The sequence below is a fragment of the Tamandua tetradactyla genome, chromosome 7, assembly GCF_023851605.1.
Source record: "Tamandua tetradactyla isolate mTamTet1 chromosome 7, mTamTet1.pri, whole genome shotgun sequence".
Classification (NCBI taxonomy): domain Eukaryota; kingdom Metazoa; phylum Chordata; class Mammalia; order Pilosa; family Myrmecophagidae; genus Tamandua; species Tamandua tetradactyla.
In genome coordinates this window covers 135,447,294-135,470,788 of record NC_135333.1, presented here as the reverse complement: position 1 = coordinate 135,470,788, position 23,495 = coordinate 135,447,294, and the positions used below count along the sequence as shown (strand labels likewise).

At 38.4% G+C, this 23,495-nt stretch overlaps 1 long non-coding RNA gene across 1 annotated transcript in view; it reads right to left on the bottom strand.

Moving 5' to 3' along the window:
• Positions 1–23,277, bottom strand: part of LOC143690167 (uncharacterized) — a 128,232-nt gene extending 104,955 nt beyond the window's left edge. The window contains exon 1 of the long non-coding RNA XR_013179019.1: positions 23,179–23,277. This is a non-coding gene — a long non-coding RNA (uncharacterized LOC143690167). The remainder of the gene's footprint in view (positions 1–23,178) is intronic.
• Between the last annotated feature and the right edge of the window lie 218 nt (positions 23,278–23,495).

Genomic DNA, 23,495 nt, shown 5'->3' with positions numbered 1-23,495 from the left:
TCTTAAATTATGTGACTGAATGATTCAAATTCCTCCAGGCCACAAGCATCAAAGGCTAAGGGATTCTGTCCCCGGTTCCCTATCCTCAATTAGGTATTAAAAGAGGTAGCAAAGGCGGGGAAGTTATACTCAGAGGAAGGACTTCCTATTTATTACTCGTAAAATTCAAACTTTCTTCTGGAAAAATCTACAGGACATTAGCTAGCTCACCTTGTATTGCAAAAACTAATTTGTCTACAAAATCCCATGGCTCAGAGATCTAACTCTAGTTCTATAAATGGAAAGTGTAAAAACTAATATTATTCTAAAAACAGTATGCCTAGGGAAAAAAGGTTCTAGGATCAAGTAAGTCTGTGAAATTCTATACTCTATACCCCTTCATTAAGACAGCACATTGCCGAAGGACACATTAAAGCCTGAAAACTCCTGCACTAAAGAAAGCCTGCCTAACTTTGTTTGCTGTAGCATTTTTCAGTATTTAACCACTGAAACCCTTTTTTTCTCTGGAACATTTATTTAATATTTGCTAAACTAGAATGCCACTGAACGTACTGAAGTCATGCTGGTCTTAGTAGGTTCTGCTTCCCCAGCTGCAGCATCTGCTTAGTAGATTCTGGGAGTGCCTTAAAAAGGCAAATTCTCCAACCCTCCCAGATTTTCTGGGTCAGAATCTTCACCTCCGAAGTAGTAGTAGTCCAGAGATATTAGTTTTAACAAGCCCGTTAGGCAGTGATGTGCTGGAGCTGATAGGTATCAGCTCTCCAGAATGAATTTTATCATGGTGGAAATATTTACACCATGAAAATTAACAAACACTACAATTTCAGGAGTTTTTTTTTTGCTTATTGTTTGTTTTTGTCTCCTGGAAGAGCTGGTTATTAGACACTGATCTGCAAACCATTGCCTCTAGGTGACCTTTAAATACACTAAAGTTTGAAAATCACTGATAACACAAGTATGTGATATTATCAGGATACTATGTGTCAAGACAGCTATATTGAAATTTGAATCACTAGTTTTACCATGCTTTTAGATGTTCCAAAAAAAAAAAAATGCTATGTAAGTATCAATCAGCCCTTGGTCGAGGTCTCTACTTCGCCAAGAACCCCCGGAGCTCTCCAGCATCAAGCTTATTGGCTCTTAAAAAAAAAAAGGTGTGGAGGAAAAAATCTTGCATTTCTCCTTTAAATTAGGTAGGGGTTATCTAGGAATAGAAATAATTGAATAGGCATAATTTCATCATGAGGAGGAAATATTTGCCTTTACAAACTTTGTATATGTAAACGACCTTGCTGGCAGATACATAGCTTTATTATGGACTGTTTTTCCAATAATATGCTAAAAGGTCTTGATATACAAAAATATTCTCAGACTATTGATAGTCACATTTTCTTATAAACTTTATAAGCTCCTCCTTGCCACCTCATTTCAGACTGAAAAGAAATACTTCCCACACCCACTGAGAGTCATTCTAGTTGGGTTCCTTTGCTCTCCAGTGACTTCAGGGGACGGAATGACACAGTGCATTATTTCTGTCTTAAAGGGAACTCCGACAGACCCAGTTACAGTTCTGATTCGCCCTCAATAGCAAACACAGAGCCCAAGAGTTCTTTTCCTCATTTCTCTGGTTCACGCAAAGTGCAAAATCCAACAGCAGAATCAGAAAATAGATTGAGAGATTGAAACGCTCAAATTTCCTCTTAATATTTGTTCTGTTCTCTCTGAATTTAGGCAGCCCCAGGATGACTGCTGGACTGAATATGGTTTTTTTTTTAATTTATTTTTTTTTATTAATTAACGGAAAAAAGAAAAAAAAGAAATTAACCCAACATTTAGAAATCATACCATTCTACATATGCAATCAGTAATTCTTAATATCATCACATAGATGCATGATCATCATTTCTTAGTACATTTGCATCAGTTTAGAAGAACTAGCAACACAACAGAAAAAGATATAGAATGTTAATATAGAGAAAAAAAATAAAAGTAATAATAATAGTAAAAACAAAAAAAAACAACAACAACAACAAAAAAAAACCTATAGCTCAGATGCAGCTTCATTCAGTGTTTTAACATGATTACAATTAGGTATTATTGTGTTGTCCATTTTAGAGTTTTTGTATCTAGTCCTGCTGCACAGTCTGTATCCCTTCAGCTCCAATTACCCATTATCTTACCCTGTTTCTAACTCCTGCTGGACTCTGTTACCAATGACATATTCCAAGTTTATTCTCGAATGTCCGTTCACATCAGTGGGACCATACAGTATTTGTCCTTTAGTTTTTGGCTAAACTCACTCAGCATAATGTTCTCTAGGTCCATCCATGTTATTACATACTTCATAAGTTTAGTCTGTCTTAAAGCTGCATAATATTCCATCATAGGTATACGCCACACTTTGTTTAGCCACTCGTCTGTTGATGGACATTTTGGCTGTTTCCATCTCTTTGCAATTGTAAATAATGCTGCTATAAACACTGGTGTGCAAACGTCCGTCTGTGTCTTTGCCCTTAAGTCCTTTGAGTAGATACCTAGCAGTGGTATTGCTGGGTCATAATCCATTCAGCCAGTCTATGTCTTTTGATTGGGGAATTCAGTCCATTAACTTTTAGTGTTATTACTGTTTGGATAATATTTTCCTCTACCATTTTGGCTTTTGTATTATATATATCATATTTGATTTTCCTTCTTTCTACACTTTACTCCATACCTCTCTCTTCTGTCTTTTCGTATCTGACTCTAGTGCTCCCTTTAGTATTTCTTGCAGAGCTGGTCTCTTGGTCACAAATTCTCTCAGTGACTTTTTGTCTATAAATGTTTTAATTTCTCCTTCATTTTTGAAGGACAATTTTGCTGGATATAAGAGTCTTGGTTGGCAGTTTTTCTCTTTTAGTAATTTAAATATATCATCCCACTGTCTTCTAGCTTCCATGGTTTCTGCTGAGAAATCTACACATAGTCTTATTGGGTTTCCCTTGTATGTGATGGATTGTTTTCCTCTTGCTGCTTTCAAGATCCTCTCTTTCTCTTTGACCTCTGACATTCTAACTAGTAAGTGTCTTGGAGAACGCCTATTTGGGTCTATTCTCTTTGGGGTGCGCTGCACTTCTTGGATCTGTAAATTCAGGTCTTTCATAAGAGTTGGGAAATTTTCAGTGATAATTTCTTCCATTAGTTTTTCTCCTCCTTTTCCCTTCTCTTCTCCTTCTGGGACACCCACAACACGTATATTTGTGCGGTTCATATTGTCCTTGAGTTCCCTGATACCCTGTTCAAATTTTTCCATTCTTTTCCCGATAGTTTCTGTTTCTTTTTGGAATTCAGATGTTCCATCCTCCAAATCACTAATTCTATCTTCTGTCTCTTTAAATCTATCATTGTAGGTATCCATTGTTTTTTCCATCTTTTCTACTTTATCCTTCACTTCCATAAGTTCTGTGATTTGTTTTTTCAGTTTTTCTATTTCTTCTTTTTGTTCAGCCCATGTCTTCTTCATATCCTCCCTCAATTTATCGATTTCGTTTTTGAAGAGGTTTTCCATTTCTGTTCGTATATTCAGCATTAGTTGTCTCAGCTCCTGTATCTCATTTGAACTATTGGTTTGTTCCTTTGACTGGGCCATATTTTCAATTTTTTGAGCGTGATCTGTTATCTTCTGCTGGCATCTGGGCATTTAGTCAGATTTCCCTGGCTGCTGGGCCCAACAATTTGGAAGAATTTTCTGTGAAATCTCTGGGATCTGTTTTTCTTATCCTGCCCAGTAGGTGGCGCTCGTGGCACACGTTTGTCTGCGGGTCCCACCAGTAAAAGGTGCTGTGGGTCCTTTAACTTTGGAAAACTCTCACCGTCGGGGAGGTTCACCAGTCGAAGTGGCTTGGAAAAGTGCCAGCCGGCCCAGGGTCCGAATGCGGGGAGGGTTGCCAGCCGCCGCAGCCCGGGAGAGCACCCGTCCGAATTTCCTAGTCTGCCTGGGGCGCCAAGCGTGGTGGGAGGGTGCCAGCCACCGCGGCCCGCCTGGGAGAGTGCACCGTTCCCGGGGAGTCACTGTGTTTGGAAGGGCCCCTCCCCGTCACCGTTCTCCATGGCCTGGGGATTTCTGATCCAATTCTCTCAGTTGGTCCGGGGGGCCGTGCGTGGTGTGGGCGCCAGCCACCGCGGCTTGAGGGGACTGCCTGTCCAATTCTCCCAGCCGGCCCGGGAAGGGGGAAGGGAGGAACTCCGGCCGCTTGCCGCCCCGCCCCGTAAAGCCCGTGCCCCTCGGCGATCTCACCGGAGCGGGTTCTCTCAGCCAGTCAGCCATTCCAGGATGGGGTACACTGTCTTTTTGATCTCTGTCATGGCTCTGGGAGCTGTTCTGTATCGTTTCTACTCCCCTAGTAGCTGTTCTGGAGGAGGAACTAAGATCCGCGCGTCTTACTAAGCCGCCATCTTCTCCGGAAGTCCTCCTGAATATGGTTTTGATTGAACACCTTACCCAGCAAAAACACACTCCACTGAGCACCATCCCAGGTCTCTGGAACCTTGACGTACCACCATAAAGTATTTAATCTTTGTGAATCTGGTAGTTAATTCTGACAGTCAAACAGAGCAGCATCACCTATTTTCTTGTAAAATGCCAAGTGATGTATGCTTAACAAAAGAAACATCTCTTCTCCCCGACGCAAGCCTAAGGCTTTCTGATAGTCCGAAATATTTACCTGAGACAAAATGGTGACGACGGAAGGAGAAAGGAATGGATCCTATATTTAATCACTTAATGTATGCCAAACTCTGTCCAGGCATTTTGTATGTTACCTTAAGCTCCTGTCCCTTTAAACTAGGGGTCAATAAAGTTGAAAAAGTGATCAGACTTTGACTAGAGATATGAAAGAAGCTCATCTGGATAGGAGTAAGGTAAATCAGAATATAGGATAAAGGATGATATGGTCTGTATTTCAAAACTTCAACTTCTGGTGAGATCAAAAGGAGAGATGTTTGTTTGGTGGAAAATTTATGTTTTGGGTAGTGCATTACCTAATTTCACTTGTATGGTCAGTTTATTCAACCAGTACATGGAATCTTGAATAGAGCATGAGGTCTTGTTGATTTGCACAGGTTGGTGTGATGCCCTGATATATCCCAGAGTAATCTGGGCAGAGAATAAAAAAGTATTTGCAAAGTCCACTTGGGGGACTGGGGAGAAAAGAAGAAATATTCAACTTCCCCATTTGGGGAATTCCTGATATTCTTGCAAGCAGTGGAGACAACCAATTCAACCCTCAATTTTGGGGTTTGCCCCCATGAAACTTATTCCTACAGAGAAGCTAAGTGTACTTATAACTATGCCAAAGATTCACCCCTAAGAACCTCTTTTGTTGCTTAGATGTGGCCTCTCTCTCTAAGTCAGTTCGGCAGGTGAACTCACTGGCCTCCCCACTATGTAGGACATGACTCCTACATAGGTTTAAATTTCCCTGCAATGTGGGACAGAACTCCTAGGGATGAGCCAGGACCTGGCATCATGGGACTGAGAAAGGCTTCTTGACCAAAAGGGGGAAGAGAGAAATGAAACAAAATAAAGGCTCAGGCTGAGAGATTTCAAAAAGAGTGGAGCGATTAACTGGGAGGTTATTCTTACGCATTATATAGACATTCTTTTTTAGTTTATGGTGTACTGGAGTGGCTGGAGGGAAGTATCTGAAACTGTTGACCTGTGTTCCAGTAGACTTGATTCTTGAAGACGATTGTATAAAGATATAGCTTTTACAATGTGACCGTGTGATTGTGAAAAGCTTGTTGCTGATGCTACTTTTATCCAGGGTATGGACAAATGAGTAAAATGAAAAATAAGGATAAAATAAATAAATAAATAATAGGGGGATTAAAGGGTAAAAAATTGGGTAGATTGAAATGCTGGTGGTCAATGGGAGGGAGGGGTAAGGGATATAGGATGTATGAATTTTTTCTTTTTTCTTTTTGTTTCTGGAGTGATGCAAATGTTCTAAACATGATCATGGTGATGAATACAGAACTATGTGATGATATTGTGTGCCACCGATTATATAACATGTATGGACTGTATGTGTTTGAAGATTTTTCAATACAAATTTTTTTAAAAATTGAATATCTTTAAGGCTGGATAGAATAAGGTATAAGTGAGGAAATAAGTGAAGAAAACTAAGTGAATAGGTCCAAGCACAAGTAAAATGGTAGCTGACACTTGATCTTGGCATTGGGGAGCAGAAGGGAGTGGTAAAAACTATGGAAAAATAGAGTACATGACCCATCCAAAGGAGACCCCAACCTTAAGCTGTCATGTGGAATTAAAGATTCAATAGACCATTTTTTAGCAATTCTTCAAATTAAAAAAAAAAAAAAACAAGGGATTCAGTTTTAAAAAAAACAAACATTCCTCTTTGGACCAAACAAACCATGTGGGCTGAATCTGGCCCATGAACCACCATTTTGCATAATCTCTCCAGATACATCTTCTCAATTACCCACCGCATTCTTGAGGTCTAGAATGACCAGTTGCAAGCACCTCTTGCTCTAGGCAGTGGCCCCAACCCCTCCCATTTACAGTCTACCCTGTGGGTTTGCATTTTTATTTACTTGTAAGTCTCAGCCTCTGGCCTCTGGCCTCCTTCATTTGCAAGCTTTTCACTCTTTCCTTTGTTTTCTTGGACTTTGATTTCTCACTCTCAGCTTAGCTCTGACTGGCACTGTGGTGCTCCCATAGTTAAGTGAAAACCTTTTTAGCTTTACCTGGCCTTGCAAACTTCACCTCTTAAATCTAAAGATATGCTGGCTTGGGATAGGAGTATTATCTGAAGAAGAATGAAGCAATTGCTATTTTACAAAGGAGGAAAATCTGAGGTTTAGGAGGGTTAGGTAGTTTGTCTGGTAAGGAAGGTATATGAAATTTGAGGATTTGTTCCTCCTCTAAATCCCTTTCTTAGGAAGTCTCTGTTTTCCACTAAAGTGCTCTGAACTCAGCAGAACTTCCCAAAACTGGGATTCACATTTTATCTTGGAATTTTATGGAAATGTTGCTTTCTATTCCATAATTTTTCTATTTGTCTTAAGAAAGTATATATATCTTTTCTTTCAAGTAAAAATAATGTTCCAGAACTATTTACTATGTTGTTATGTCTTCTTCCTTCCCCTGGCTCTGAACCACACCCCTGCAGGAACATACACACCTGTCCGGGAAGTCACCCATTAGTGACATCAGCAACCCCCTCCCTTTCCCTCACCAGCACCTCCCTTCCTCTTCCCCAGACTACCAAAGATGCCTCTCCTTGTCAGAGGAAGCCTCTAGCCTTTTCCAAAGTACATAGTGTTGAGGACTAATGGTCTTGTTTAAAAAAATAAAATATAAAAAAAAAAATTTTTGAAAGACTCCAAATATCAGTTCAGATTTGTCTGTTTTTTAAGATCATTTGAGTGAGCTTAAGACGTGGCCATTAAGGTTATTTGTCAGCTGAATAGCCCTCACCAGTGGTAGATGTGACCAATACGGAGATTTATATTGCATATATTCTTAGTCATGCATTGTTTACTTCATACCTAGAATGGACTACTGAAATTCAAATCAATGTGGATCTATAACATTAGATTATATTAATTCAGAAAATTCATCACAAGATTCTATTTGTGAGATTTATAGATTACATGCATCTGATTAAAATGTTGTCCCTACATCAAGATATCTCAAGTATTTTTTAAAAAGTGTTAAAAAATAAAATAGGGCAACTATTATACCCAATTTGGTTTTTGATTTAATGGGATAAAGACCTTGCATTTCTGAACTATGTTAGTTGAAAGATGAACTTAAAAAGAGCAGCCTGAGTCTTGGGGTGGGTATGGGGAGGTGGGGAAATGGCAAACTTATTTTAAAATTAACCAGTTAATTATTTTATAGCCCAATTGTTAAGAATCTTAGCATGAGATTTTTAAAATATATCTCATCTATTTTCAAGTCATAATTTTAAATTTTAATCTACATTTAAAAAACTCATTACTCCCCAAATAAAACATAAATCACTTTAAGGTTTATTTGTTACCATATTGTATTTTTATATAATTTAAAGGAATCTAAATAGCTTGTCACTTTTTAAATTAGAAAAATAGCTGGGCTTTATGACTTAACTTAAAATTAACTCCAAATGCAATATTTAAAATAAAATCTTTACAGGGAATTACTTTCTTTATTACATGCTACACAAAATAACAAAAGAAAATTCTCAAGATTATAAACTTGAGAATTCAAGGGTTCAGAACTTGAAAACCTTTTGCTAATTCTGCCTTCATATAAATCAATTGTGATAGGAGTATATACTCTTTAAAAGCTTGCTATATTGGGAAAAGAACTCAAAGAAATGATTCCAAATGATAAGAGTATCCAATCCATAATAGGGAAATATTTGAGGGCAGTGAAATCCTTACCAGATTGTTTTACTCTAACTACATGGGTGAATTATTGCACTTTACAGGATGTTAACATTGACGTTTCAACTGAGATACCAACATTACATCCAAAATGATGAAAACACATTGTAAGCGTGCAGAATTTACAAAGGAAATAACAAAAAATATTTCATGGCGTTTAGATGCTCAGCAAGATTAAGTATATATACAGGTGAAGGATTTAATGAAGACTTTTCCTAGAGAGCTATTTTCATAGTATGAGTGCCTATTCCCACTTGTGTCATCAGGGCCTTGAGCCTGAAAGAAGAGCAGGTCATCTGTGGTATGGTGGGAGGCAAGGGATGCATGCATATTTCCCTATGGGTCATGGGAGAGAGTCAGGATAGAGTCAGCAGTGGGACTTCTTAGAGGCTGGAAAGAGTCTGATAACAAGAGGCTGGAGGAAAATTTGCATGTCTGCTGGTTTCCAAAGGAGTTGAAAATGACTACCCAATCTCTAGACCAGAGACAGGAATAATTTCCAGAAAGAGCCAAATAGTAAATATTTTAGGTTTTGTGGGCCACATGGTCTGTGTAGCAACTACCTAACCCCACCACTGCAGCGCCAAAGCAGCCACAAGCAATACATAAAAGAATGGGAGTGGCATTATATTGGTAAAATTTTATTTACTAAAACAGGTGGCTCACTGTATGTGGCCCACAAACAATACTTTACCCACCCTGCTTGTTTTAGTTTGTAAGCTGTTGGAATGCAATATACCAGAAATGGAATGGCTTTAAAAAGCTGTTAAGTTAAATTAAGTTGCAAGTCTACAGTTCTAAGGCCATGAAAATGTCCAAATTAAGGCATCCATGGAAAGATACCTTGGTTCAAGAAGGCCAACGATGTTCAGGGTTTCTCTCTCAGCTGTTAAGGTATATGATGACATCTGCTAGCTTTCTCTCCAGAAATCTTCAATGGCTACCTCAGGGCTTTGCCTGTGCTGCTGGCTCTGGTGCCTCTGGTTGCGCTAAAGCTTTTTCCAAAATGATTCCCTCTTAAAGGGCTCTGGTAAGCAACCCTGCCTTGAATAGGTGAAGACACATCTGCATGGAAACCAACTAATAAAAAGTTACCATCCACAATTGGGTGGGTCACATGTCCACGGAAACAACAAAAAAGATACCACCCAGCAATACCAAATGAAGATTAAAGGACATGACTTTTCTGGGGTACATAATAGCTTCAAACTGGCATACTGCTCTAGACACATTGGCTTGGTGCAAGGAAAGAGGAGGAGAGAGGGCTCCAGGTAGGAAAAGCCCGTGAAAGAAGACTGCTTTAAAGCCCTGTCCAGTCCATCACTTCTATCTGGAGAGGTTAGAAACTGGTCAGCAAGCTGGGATGGGGGAAGGAGGAAAAGCACAGGAAGAGAAATAAAAAGGAGCCAACCACCCCACACCTAGGCTTCTAGGCTAAAGAAGACAGAACTAAGGTGGAGAGAATATTTTACATTAAATTAAATTCAGAAATTTTGAACTAAACATACTTAATTTCTGAACTCAGATTGTATTTCCAACCTAAAATGACCATAGATAGATCTGTTAAGCATCTTATTCACCAAGCAAAACACAAAAGAGAAAAATAAAGTTGGTCTTTGATTAAATCATAACACTTGTTTTTTGCAAAATACTATTTATATACACAAGCATGGAATCAAGCATTTTCTTTCCTGATCTGAAGAATCCAGGCAAAATGGAGAAACAAATGGTCATGCCATCTGTCTCAATCACTTTTCAACTCTTTTTTTTTTCAACTAATTCTTGACACAAGCAGCTCACAAACAAGGCAACTCAGTAGTATTAGCATGACTGACTCATTTTTCATATCCAATTTCTCCAACTGTCCATAGAAGGTATTTGATAATAGAGATAACTGGGAATTCATTTGTCCTTCAGCAAATGTCATGACTAATTCATGCCTTCCTTTGAGTAATGTCCATACGCCCACTAAGATGTGTTTAATTCTCCACCACATATCTTAGGACCCTCCTGCCTCCCCAAGGATTCTGTCATGGTGGGAGAAAAGTAAGTTGAAACTACTGGAAAGCCTACACATACCCCGCATTTCAGAACAAATGCTTAATTATAGAAAGCGCTGATCAGTTCATTAGTGGCTCTTGAGCCGCTGCCTGCTGAATGCCTATGGAACCAGCAATTCCTCCTACTCTAAGTTGAATGGGGCCTGTGGAGCATTTTGCAGGGATCAGCTGGGAGTACTTGAGCTGAAAACCTCTTATTCATTCTCAGTTTTAACACCAGCACAGCCAGCAGTTTGGGAATCTGGTTTTTGTTAAAGATAAAGAAAAAAATCTTACTTTCAGTTTTTATAACTTAAAAGGTTTTAAAAGAAACTGGTCTGCCTTCTATTGCTCTTAGCAGCTCTGTGCTGTGAATGCTACAACATAAGGTTATGTCAAGCTTCATCCTTTTCAAAATGTGTTATTCCCCTGGATTCCTTTGTTTCCAACTACTATTGCATAGACACCCTTTTGCTTGACAATGGTGCAATTCTATTTAATTATGGAATTTGCCAGTTTTTGACTAGTCACTAATGGCCTTATGCTTGATCACAATGGAGTTTTCTTTTTAGCTTATTAGCTGCTACCAGAGAAGAAATTAGTCTATTGACTTAATTCATCAGTATGATGTAATATGTATCATATTTACTTGAATAATTTTTCTTATTTTAAAACCCCATCACATCCATCTTAAAATAATGATAGGAAAGAAAAAGAGGAAATTTATGATGATATGAATGTTGGTTGACTGACAACTCCAATAATTATTTTACTTTTGAGAATTTTATATTTATAAAATACCAATTACTCATCTAAAGTTAGTAGTGAACTTAATTAGGATATACACCTCCTCCTTTTCTTTCTTCTTTCAGTAACTCATTGTCATTAAGAAGAAAAGACTCTCCTAATCAAGGTTGGATTTTGTCTTGAAAGAGGAATGATTGTGTGGAGGATTGTTAAAGGGCTATTTTCAGGTTTGAGCATAACTACTATTTAAAAAAAAAAGAAAAATTAGGTAAGTATTCAGCCTCTCACAATATGCAGTCACCATTTATTATCTCATTTTCATTCAACAAATACTAATTGAGAGCCCACTGGGTTTGCAGAAAATGTCCTACACAGTGGGATTCAGCAATGAAAGAGAAAAGAGCCTGGTCATAAGAAGCTTGCCTCCTGGTGCACAGAGGTCCTCAAAGGAGAGCATTATGAGAGAGTGATAAGAATCAGAAAGTAGCTCAGTGGAGTGGGATGAAGTCAATCACTATTGATTACCCTTTTAAGAAATGTCACTGTGAAAAGGAGCAGAGTAAGAGGGAAGTAGCTGGAGGATATGTTTTTCCTAACAAATATTTATTGGCCAAGTGCTGACTATAAGTCACTGTGCTAATTAAAAGTATGGGGAAGTAGAAAGATAAAAACACTATACAATGCATGCTTTTAAGTAGCTCACAATGTGTAGTACTGCACTGAGTCAGTAACAATGGGAACTTAGATGTCTAGTCCATTGCCATAGTAATGCTACATAACAAATTACCCCAAAATGCAAACATAAGTATTTTACTATTGTTCATAAATCAGCAGGGCGGTTCTGCTGGTCAGTGTCTGACATTGCTAGTCTGGGCTGGGCTCACTCATGTGCCTGTGATTATGGTGAGTCAGTTGGGGGCTGACTTGTTTAAGAATTGCCTCATTCACATGTCTGGCCTCACTCACCAGTCTGACTGTCAGCTGGAGTTATGGCAACTAGCCTGGGCTTGTTAACATGAGGGTGGAAGGGTTTTAAGAGAATAGAAGTGTGAAAAGTTTTTAAGACTCCAGCCTCAGAACTGGCACATGGTCACTTCTGCCATATTCTTTTGGCCACAGCAAGTCACAAGGCCAGCCTAAGGAAAGGGAAAATTCTACTCTTGGTGGAAAGATCTGTAAAGTCTTTTTACAGAAAGGCATGGATATAGGAAAGGGATGACAAATTGGAGACATTTTTGCAATCAATCTGCCATAGCACATGTATTACTTTGCTGAATGCTGCTGGAATGCAATATATCAGAAATAGAATGGCTTTTAAAAGGGGAAATTATTAAGTTAAAATTTGCAGTTCTAAGGCCATAAAAATGTCCAAACTAAGGCATCCAGAGAAAGATACCTTGACTCAAGAAAGGCCGATGTCTGTCATATGGGAAGGTATATGACTGGTGTCTGGTGGCCCTTGTTCCCAATTCCGTTGCTTCCACCTTCTGATTCCAGTGGTTTCCTCTCAAAGCATCTGTGGGCCTCCACTTAGCAAATCCAGGGCAAAACTCTCAGCTTTAGCTTGCTTAGTATCTCATGGGAAGGCACATAGCAACTAACACTGGGCTTTGCATCTCCACACACCCATGTCTAGGCATCTGCTCTCTCTGATTCACGCCAAGAATCTCCAAACAATTGCATCTCTGTGGGCTCTCTAGCAACTGTTCTTCAGGCATCTCTGTCAGCTCTGAAGCTACTGTGTTTTCTCCAAAATGTCTCTCCTTTTGAAGGACTCCAATAAACTAATCAACACCCACCTCGGATGGGCAGAGTCACATCTCCATCTAATCAAAAGGTCACACCCACAATTGGGTGTGTCAAATCTTCACGGAATTAATCTCACCAAAAAGCCACATCCACATTGAGAGGATCAGTCTCCATGGAAACACTCTAATTAAAGATTTCTACCCTAAAAAATAGGTCTGGCCTCACAAGATTGGATCAGGATTAAAACATGGCTTTTCCGGGGTACATAATCGTTTCAAACTAGCATAGCACCCATCTTAGATTAAGTCGAAAGAAGGCTCATTTCAGGAGAAAAATGGTCTATAGGTAGAAAATCTAGGGTACAAAGATAAGTTCCAAATTATTCTCCTCTTAATTATTTATTTCAAGACCTTTTAGAATTGACTTTGTGTGCTCTGGCCAAAAAAGAAAGAAGTGTGGTAAGAGCTGGTTTGGAAATTACGGAATAAAAAGAGAGCAGAAAAAAAAATTTTTTTAATAAAATAAAAGAAATTAGTCATGCAGAGAGAACATATATATCAGCTTTTCACAAAGCACATGTAAAGAAAGTTAAGAAAGAGTCCATGTCCTTCATAGTACATAATCTAGTTAGGTATGCAATATATAAATAAATATACATTAAACAATCACAAAGATTATATACTTTATATATACATATATATACACACATATATACATAAAATACAAAAATTGTATGTGACAATTCACTATTAATTTATAAGTCTATATCACAGATTATAATAAATACTCTGTGAGTTTGAATAATAGGGCCACTATGAGAAAAAATTGTTTGGGGAGACTTCAGTAGTATTTGAGAAATTACAACTCAATTTTGAGAGTTGAGTAGAATTAGATTAGGAGTGTTGCCTTCATTCCAAATAGAAGGAAATAGCAGGAGGGCAAAGTGTGGGGACAGATAAGTTTATGGGATATATGTCCAAGGGTTAATGAGAAACAAGTTTGGCTATAATGGAGGTGCAAGATATTGGGGATCAGAATGTGAATGACTTTCAATATTATTGCATTGAATTAAAGTTTATCAGCCCATAATGCTGATTGTCTTCCCTTCTTTTCTTAGTTATAGGTATTTAACATTTTGTTTGTTTGTTTCCTCCATCTGAATTCCCTTCCCATGTAGAACCCTTACAAGTTTTGATGATGGGGTGAAATCCTGCTTTCCACTTACAAGTTTTGATGATGGGGTGAAATCCTGCTTTCCACTATAGAATCTAAAAATCCTGGCTATTTACATTCCAGCCTCCCTTGCAGCACGGAAGCATGACCCACGGGAAAACTACTGATGCAACTCTCTGGGGATAAAACAGTAGATGTACAGTTCCAGGAGCAGCAGTGATGCCAGGGGCAGCATCCAGGGACCAGCGGTTACAGTGTGACAAGGAAAGTTATGGCATCCATTGCTGGGCAGCTATAGTTGTGGGATCATCATGATACCAGTTTGACAACATGATTTTAGATGGTTGCAAAGCCCTGAGCCAGTTTCTCTAGTCTATTGGAGATTCTGAGAGCTACCCAGTAACCTTTTGGTCAAATTTTATTATTTTTAGAAAAAGTGCCAAGAATAACCAAGATCCCTTGGAAGAAGAAATAAAATGTGGGCAAATTTTCCATTCAATGAATACTCTAGACAGCACAAGAGAACCACCAAGGTTACCATGAGACGCTCAGGTGCTGCTACAAAATAGGGGCAGAGGAGGGAATGAGTGGAACCCTGCGAATCCACGGGGGCATCTCTTTTTGTATCTATTCTACTGGTGACTTGAAATGGGCAACTGTAGTAACCACAGACAAACAACGACAAGGCAGTAAAAGACTCCCACCCCTCAGGGATGAAAATCCAGGTCACTCCACCAAGTCAGCAGCCCAGACCAGCTGAAGCACTGATCCATGCTGGAAGAAGTCTAGACAGACTGAAGAAGGAGGGAGATGCTGAATACCAGTTACATTGTGGGCCCTGCAGTAGGACTGTCACTTGGGTTGCTATTTTCTATACTCATCCACCCTAAAGGACTGAATTTGCACCTTTCCTCTTGAAGAAGCAGTAAGGGATTCCATTCTCATAACAAATCTGAATATCATAAGAATGTGAGTGGATCTGAGTTTATGTTCCACCAAAGTACAAACAGCCTTTATTACTGCTCTCCCTTTCCTGCTAACTACCGCCTCAACTTTGGGCCTTGGCCACTTGCTTTGCTTCCTAGCCAGGGTGACCTTAGCAATGCCATTGCTGAAGTCACAGAGCCAGTCAGTGCCACTGCCACTGCTCCCTACTGAACCAGGGCCCCCTTGCAGGATGCCTGACTAGGAGACACTGTGTTATACATTTTGGAGAAGGCACAATCCACTCCCATTCCTTTGTGGTTCTGGTTATACTGTCAATCATAGCAGCCACACCCTCTCCCTAGACACAAAATGAGGCATGTGACCTAGCCTGGTCAATCAAATATCCTATCATCCTGGTCACAGTGATTGATTTAGGGCTAGACACACGATTTAATCCAGGCCCATAAGAATCCTTATGGAGACATTTTGGTTAATGCTAATGCAGGAGACCTTCTTTTGCTTTGGGGATCACAGTGCCTGAAGAACATTTCCTTGGAGCTGACAGTGGCCATCTCCTGCCAGCAGGATTGGCTACCTAAGTGTCAAGACCCAGCACAAAATGAAAATGCAGGCTCTCTGTTCAAATTTATTAAAAGCCTTAAGACAGGGTCAGCAGTGTGAACCAAGCATAGGGCCCTTTTAAGTGCAGGGCCCTTTGTGACTACACAGGTCACATGGCCACAAAGTGAACCCAGTTTGGAAGAAGACCATCTGCTAAAGAAGAGAATTAGGCCAGCATACAAAGAGGGTCAGAGATAATCACTGAAGAGTCCAAACAATAATATTGAGCCTGAATCTAAACATGCCTAAAGATGCCCTACTAATGTAAACCCAAAATTGCCATTTATGTTTAATATAGTCTGAATTGAGTTCTGTCACTTGCAACCAGAAAATTTTGACTAACACATCCAACTTAAGAATTTGGATCTTTAATAAAAATAGATATCCACTGATTATTTCAGCACAGTAGAGACACTTTTTTAAGTGAGTTTTAGGAAGATTTGTTCAAGTTGGGAGAGATAAGAGCCCCCTGAATCCAACTGGCAGGAATTTCATTATTTAGATGACAGTAGTTCTTAGGGGTAAAAAGAATGAGAATTATATTTTTCCACAATCCCATTGATACATAGTAAGTACACGCTAATATGGCCTTGCTTATTATTCAATGCCAGCATCCATTCTGATAAGTGGTATCCATCTCTTCTGATTGTTAAATATGTGTATTATCACCCCTGTCCATGCCTATGATGCAATATATATGTTTTTATTAAGGAAGTTGTGAGATTACAGAACAATCATACATAAAATACAGGATTTCCATATACCACCTTATTATTAACACCTTGCATTGGTGTGTTACATTTATCACAATTGATGAAAGTACATTTTTATAACTGTGCTATTAACTTATAGTCCATGGCTTAACATAATATATTTTTAATAAAGTATAATTACAGGATTCATATTTAGAATGATGGAAATATTCTGGTAATGGATAGTAATGATGGTAGCGCAATATTATGAACACAATTACCAGTACTGAATTTATATGAATTTAATTAAAAGGGGAAATGTTAGATTGTATATGGTATCAGAACATATATTTTTTTAAATCCATGGAAGTACACTGCACAAACATAAATTATTACAAACCAATGCAAGTTGTTAATAATAGGGTGGTATTTGGGAATCTTGCATTTTATGCTTGATTGTTTCTAAATCCACAACTTCTCTAATAAAGAAAAAAAGTGGTATTGCTCAAAAATATTTTTAAAATCTGTGTTTTGTTTGTCTGTGAATCCATGACCTCAATTTATTCCACCTTGGATAACAAGATGCAGCGGAAATAAATTTGCCTGCAGGCTGGATGGATTTGCTCCCCATGAGAGAGACCGACCTCACTGACCTCCGCTGACCCAATCAAGATGAAATAATCAGAGCGGAGCCAGACAAAATGCAAATGACAATAACATCCAGGCTATCAAAGACAATGACAGGAAACTGACCTCTGGCCACAAGATGCCTGAAGCAGACGGCCAGGGAGGGAGCCACACAGATGCTACAGAGTAAATGGAGATATGATAAACTGTAGTAATTATGTTGACATGTGCGATATATCTCTGAGTCAATCTGCATTACCCGTGAAATCCATGAGGTCACAGCCAGCGTAACACCCAGGCCAAAATGATAGCTACTCTCTCCTAAAAAATTCCTCCCCTGCTCCCTGGCTACTGTTCAAAATTCCATGACACAAACTCCATCCTTTTTTTTTTTTTCCTTTTACATGGGCAGGTACCGGGAATCGAACCCGGGTCCTCGGGCATGGCAGACAAGCATTCTTACCTGCTGAGCCACCGTGTCCTGCCCAAACTCCATCCTTTTGTCCTAAGGAGATAAGAAAATGGACAGTGAAGGAAGCTTTTTTTATATAGCAATAATTTGAAAACAACTTCCATGGCCAAACTTAGACAGCTCCCTCTAACTAAATCAACTATGATGTGTCCATACAATGCAATGCAGTAACTCTATATGAAAAGATGAATAAGGACATGGAACGATGCATGAAGTACATTGTTAAATGTGAAAATAAAGTTACAATACAGTATGTTGAATATAATTCCATTTTTGTGGGAAAAAATTTGCAGAAAAAATGTTTGGAAAGACTTGGGTATTGGAAAAATTTGTGATTATTCGTTTATTATGTATTTAATTTTTCTCACTAATAGGTACTCTGATTAATAGGAAAATAAGGAAATTAGAGGTTATTATTATTATTATTTTTTTAACATGGGCAGGCACCAGGAATCAAACCTAGGTCTCCGGCATGGCAGGTAAGAACTCTGCCTGCTGAGTCACCGTGACCCACCCTAGAGATTATTTTTAATTAGACTAAAGGTACTCATCCTTTGGTTTAGGATTTTTAAGCTTTCTAAAAAGCAAATATTCTTGGAAGGGTAAACATTTATGCTATTTTCTATCATTTATATTTTGGCACTGTCATCTTTTCCTTAAAAAAGATTTTGATTGGGAGATTTGGAAGGGAAAGTTTAAAGTGACAAGAATGTCCTATTGAGAGACGATCCAAAAAAGAGTGGCTAAAGGCAAAGAAGACAAATAAAATGATGTTTCTTGCTATCTTACTTATAATAGAACTTAACTTTTAACTTTTGCTCAATGTGAGAACATGTTGACATGTTTTCCTTTAATCCCTTTAATGATGGGTTGAATAATTTTTTAAATTTAAATATAAACTATTTATATTTAATTCTTAAGCCCACATCACTCACAAAAGCACTGAGTATCAAGCATAAACTAAACCCACAAGGCAATCAGTGGCAGCCAATCACATGCTCAGGCCCTCTCATCCTTTGACTTGGAAATTGAGCAATCAATCAAGAAGAAATCCTGCAATCACAGTCCCCTATTCATCATGATTTTGTAGACTGATCTTGCATACACGTTGAGTACTTTTCATAAACTCAATTTCATGCTGCTCAAGAAATACACAAGCAAAACCAAGAGAAATAAGTACTAAAGAAGATTTTAAAGGAAGGGTTTGAGCTTTGGAACACCACAAATTTAAGATTTTTCACCCCAGAACTAAGGGGGCTAATAGTTCCCGTTGTGAATGCATGCCTTAAATTTATGTCTCCATGGCCGAAGCCGTATCAACTGCTACCTCTACCTACAAAAGATTGAAGGGGAGCTAAAAGTTTTACTGAAGAAATTGCTATATTTTACGAAATCATTCTCTTCATCAAAAAGAAATTAGAATGGATAAATGATTCTAATTTATCCATGATAAGGCAACTTGCTGCATCTGCCACATATCTAGATATCCTCCAATATGGGATTGTTTAAGTAATGAGTGGTTCAGTCACATGATGGAATAACCTGCAGATATTAGAAAGAATGAAATAGGAAATTGTAGGGTAAATCTCCTAAACACATTATATGACCAAAAAAAAAAAAAAAAAAACAAGTGGAGAAATGTAAATAAAATGGTCACATATGCGTTTATGTATCTCTATGAACATGAATGAAAAATTATGGAAGGATATATAAAGAAGCATTATCAGTAACTTTTGGAGGATGAGAGTAAGAAAAATGTTGATGTTTACTTCTCACTTAAATCCATAGTATTTCTTTTCTCATTGGAATCAGAGAACTTATTGATATAAAAATATTAGAGTCCTACCTAGCACAGTAATTTGGTAGTTTGCTTTCACCATTCTGTACAAGTCAGCCTCTAGCCTGTTCACTCCTATCCTTCATAGGAGGTCTGTTAATCACCGTTCATTTTGGTGAAGAAGGCTCACCAAAAGATTGAAGTGTGTATCAACATTTCTCCCAGTAATCTGTCTTAGAGAGAAGCCTACTGGAAGGTGTCAGGGGAAAACATATCAGATCCTCTCACTGTTATTCTTTTCTCTAAGGTAAGGGATAGCTCTTAAATATTTCCAGATTTATTCTAATAATAATCCTCAATAAATGTCCTTCTATGTATATAAATGAAAGCCCTTTAAAGTGCCTATATAATTCTAGTTCCATTAGGCTTGGAGAAAGTTGGTCACCATCCACTCTACTGTACTTGAGAACTCAAATGTCTCCAGATGGCTCAAGAAAGTAAACATATATATCCAGGACTCAGGAAGCTAAGTCATAGCAACTCACACACAAGCTTGAATTCTCTTTTAAGTCTCCTGTTTCATCTTAACAATTTGTGAGAATTTTGTACTCTACACCATGATAAAGCTATAACTGACTCACATAAAAATGATCTCTCCTCTCACCAAAATTTGAATTAATTGATCCTCCGAGAAAATGTGTCGTGTCTTTGCAAAGACCACTCCCACCTTATGTTCCCCTGGATTATGCTGACATATGACCTTACCCCTCAAGCTTCTCTATTTTTAAGTCAACCACTTCCAATTCTCAGGCCACACACACTGGCTCCAATTCTCTAGTCCTTTAAATTTTTCTGTTACTTTCCTTCAATGCCTACAATAACTTAACACTCCCCTAAAATCTTGGTGCTCACAATTCATGGCAGTGCTTCCAATAACTTGCTATTTTAAAAGGTTGGTATTTATAGTTCCACTTTATCTCCTTTCTTATTTGAATGCCTATTGCCTATTTGTACCTCAGTACTTCCTGGCAAAGAAAACATTTAATAGTCAAGTCAATTAGTATTGCTAAGCCTTTTACTAAAGACTTATATGTCACTGCATGAAGCCCAGCAGAATTACATGACAGAATGAAGATACTGAAAGAATAAATTAGAAAAGTCCAAGGGAAGCTATAATAGAGCTTATGAACTAGAGAATAGCAAATTCATTCAGAAATTGGTAAAAGACCCAGGAAACTGAGCAATTATGGGCATAAAGTAAACTACCAAATGATAAGGTTCACCTCATCTATACACCCCACATCTGCCCTGCAGATAAGCCTTTACCTTTAGAAGGTTGGTGGGCCAACCTGCGCCCCAATTCACCTAGACCCAGTGAGAGGACAGACCATGAAGTCTGCTTTTTACCCTCCCCAGTGCTGGGTCATCCTGTCCTGACGTGCCTCATACTTGTATTTCCATAATTACTCCAGCTCTTAACCTCTCCTCTCCTCTTCTCTGATCTCTGACTTCACTCCTCTCTCTATTTTTGCATCTCTGATGCTAAATCTTGGTTCCCTGGAATTGCATTCACCCCTCAAACTATATTTGCTTTTAATTGCACCAAAGTCCATCCCAGCATAATCTAGCACTCTGGACAAAATTTAGGCTGGCACTAGCCAACAAGATTGAAATTACTGATGGAATTGCCCCAGTCCCTAAAGAGGAGAACTGGACAGTGGTCTGGCCAAATTTGCAGCACATTTTAAAGGAAAGAGGTTTGGGCCAGGTTTATATAGTTGAATTTGAATAATCCATATATGACGTGATTCCACTGATAACATTTCCAGAATTGGAAATGTATAAAGTATAAAGGTGTAGAAGGATTGGGTAGAAATTAGGAAAGAAAGATCACATAATAAATATAAGACAAAACATTCCCTGTATATTTCAGTTGTAGAGGTAAACTTTTATTTGGCTGTAAAGAAAGTTTCTGATTCTGAGGCCTAAAATACAAGAAGAATGAATGACTCAGATTACAGAATGCCTTCTCTTGGAAAACCTTTAAGTAAGATACTTTTGCTAACCTAGAGGCCAATATGTCAGTGGTCCCCAAATCTGTTTCATCAGAATTAATAAGGTAAAATTTTAGTGCAGATTCCAAATCTAGTGAATCAGGATCTGAAGAGAAAAAGCCAGGAAATCTACTTTTAAGGTTCTAAATCGATTTCTTATGATTGGCCGCACTGGAGGTAAAGTAGAGGGTGTATGCTATGGCACCTTCCAGAGCTAAGATTAACCTTTTTCTCTGATGTAGTCAGTAGTCACTGTTTTCTTTATTGCTCTATTGAACTTTAAAATAATAATCCGTAGTTTTGATCAGGCCTAAGGTAGTAAATACTTGGTTGTGTTTTAGCCCAGTTGTTAGTAATTCTTCCTTCTCTAAGAATATTCCAATCTTATAGAGAGAGACTTTTTTCTAATATATTATAACCCTCACCCACCACAACCCTTGCCCCCAGCCTCAGTTCAGTGGACTATGAATGATCGCAAGCTGAGGAAATTCCAGAAATTTGGAATTGGGAGCAAGAGTTAGTCCTTCAATGTGGCCAGACCTTGTGAGCTTGGAGGCTGTTGGCTGCCAACATCCACTAACCTGAGTAGCAGGAAAAGCTGTTCTTCAAGACAGAATGCAGCAAATACAGAAAGAAGCAGAGGAAGAGTAGTGAAAACACTCTTTCAATAGCTGTTTTCAACTGGAGATGTATAAAGGTCTAGAAGGATTGGGTAGAACCCAATAAGTTTACAGTTATTCATTGCAAACTTCCCCAAGGCCCAGCTTCTTCCTAGCCCTTGGGTTCCAATAATCCACCCCTCTTCCTTATAAATAATTTTGTTATTCTTAATCTAGTTTAAGAAGTAACTTTCAGTAAGGGTTTTACTCGTGAACCACTAATAAAACTAGGCATATTAATGAGAGAAGAGAGAATCCATGGCCTCCAGTGGTTACTGAAGTCATTCTTTTTCCAAGTTTAATTGTTCAAGAGATATGCCACCTTCCTTTGTATTTAAAGATCTATGTACACAATATAACTATGCAGACTGCAACCAAAAAAAAAAAAATACACTATTTTCTTTATTAGTTTGGAAAAAATGTCCCAAACATGGTCTTGAATAAAATCTTTTTTTTCTTTTTTTTTGTAAGATTACTTACAACCTTCTTCTAGGAAAAAATTACCATACTTGAATAAAAATGGCCAAGGAATTTTCTGATAAACACTAATTAGATTAATTCCTCTTCTTGGAACTTGCTACCCATATCTTCAGCTGCATCTTTGTCTGAAATCTAATGGTATTTAACTAGCCATTTTTTTCTTGCCTGAGCAGGCACCGGGAATTGAACCTCATTCTCTGGCATGGCATGCGAGAACTCTGCTACTGCGCCACCATCACCCATCCAGGCGTTGTTTTTTATTGTAAACAGTCAACAACTAACCATTCCTTTTTCTTATAAAATGTCCTTACCCAAAGCAAATCTATGAATTGGCCAGAGAGGTCTCTTTGCTTGCAGCAAGTATGAAATAAAACTTTGACACAAGTTCATTAAAAAAAAATAATTGTATGAGAAAACTTTTCTGAATCTTAATAAAGACCATGTTTTACATTTGTCAGTATGCAGCATGTGCAAAGTATTCTGTCCTCCAGAAGCATGCATGATAAAGGAAAAGGCAAAAGGAAAAATTAAAGCCCAGTGATACAACCAATCTAGACCAGCTCATGTTGCTGGGATTCTGGGATTTGGGTACATCCTAGACAGAATGTGCCTATAAGACCAGTTCCAAGTAGAGCTCTGGTCATTGAGGTCTCTAATGAGATTCTCTGGTAGACAATATTCACAAGTGTAGTCACAACTTGTTGCTGGAGGAAGCAAGGGCATCCTACCTGATTCCACTGGGAAAGGACTCTTCAAAGTTTGTGCCTGGTTTCTTCATACTTCACCCCATGTGCCTTTTCCCTTCCCTCATTTAGTTTGTATCCTTTTGCTGTAATAAATCATAGCTATGAATCAACTATATGCTGAGTCCTGTGAGTCTTCCTAGCAAATCACCAAACCTGAGTATGGTTTTGAGGACCCTGACACACTGTCCCTCCTCCTTCTCCAGTCTCTTCTCATACCACCCTCACCTTTGCTCACTCTGCTTCTTTCTGTTCCTCAAACAACCCTAGTTTTTTCCTGCCTTGGGGTCTTTCCATGCACT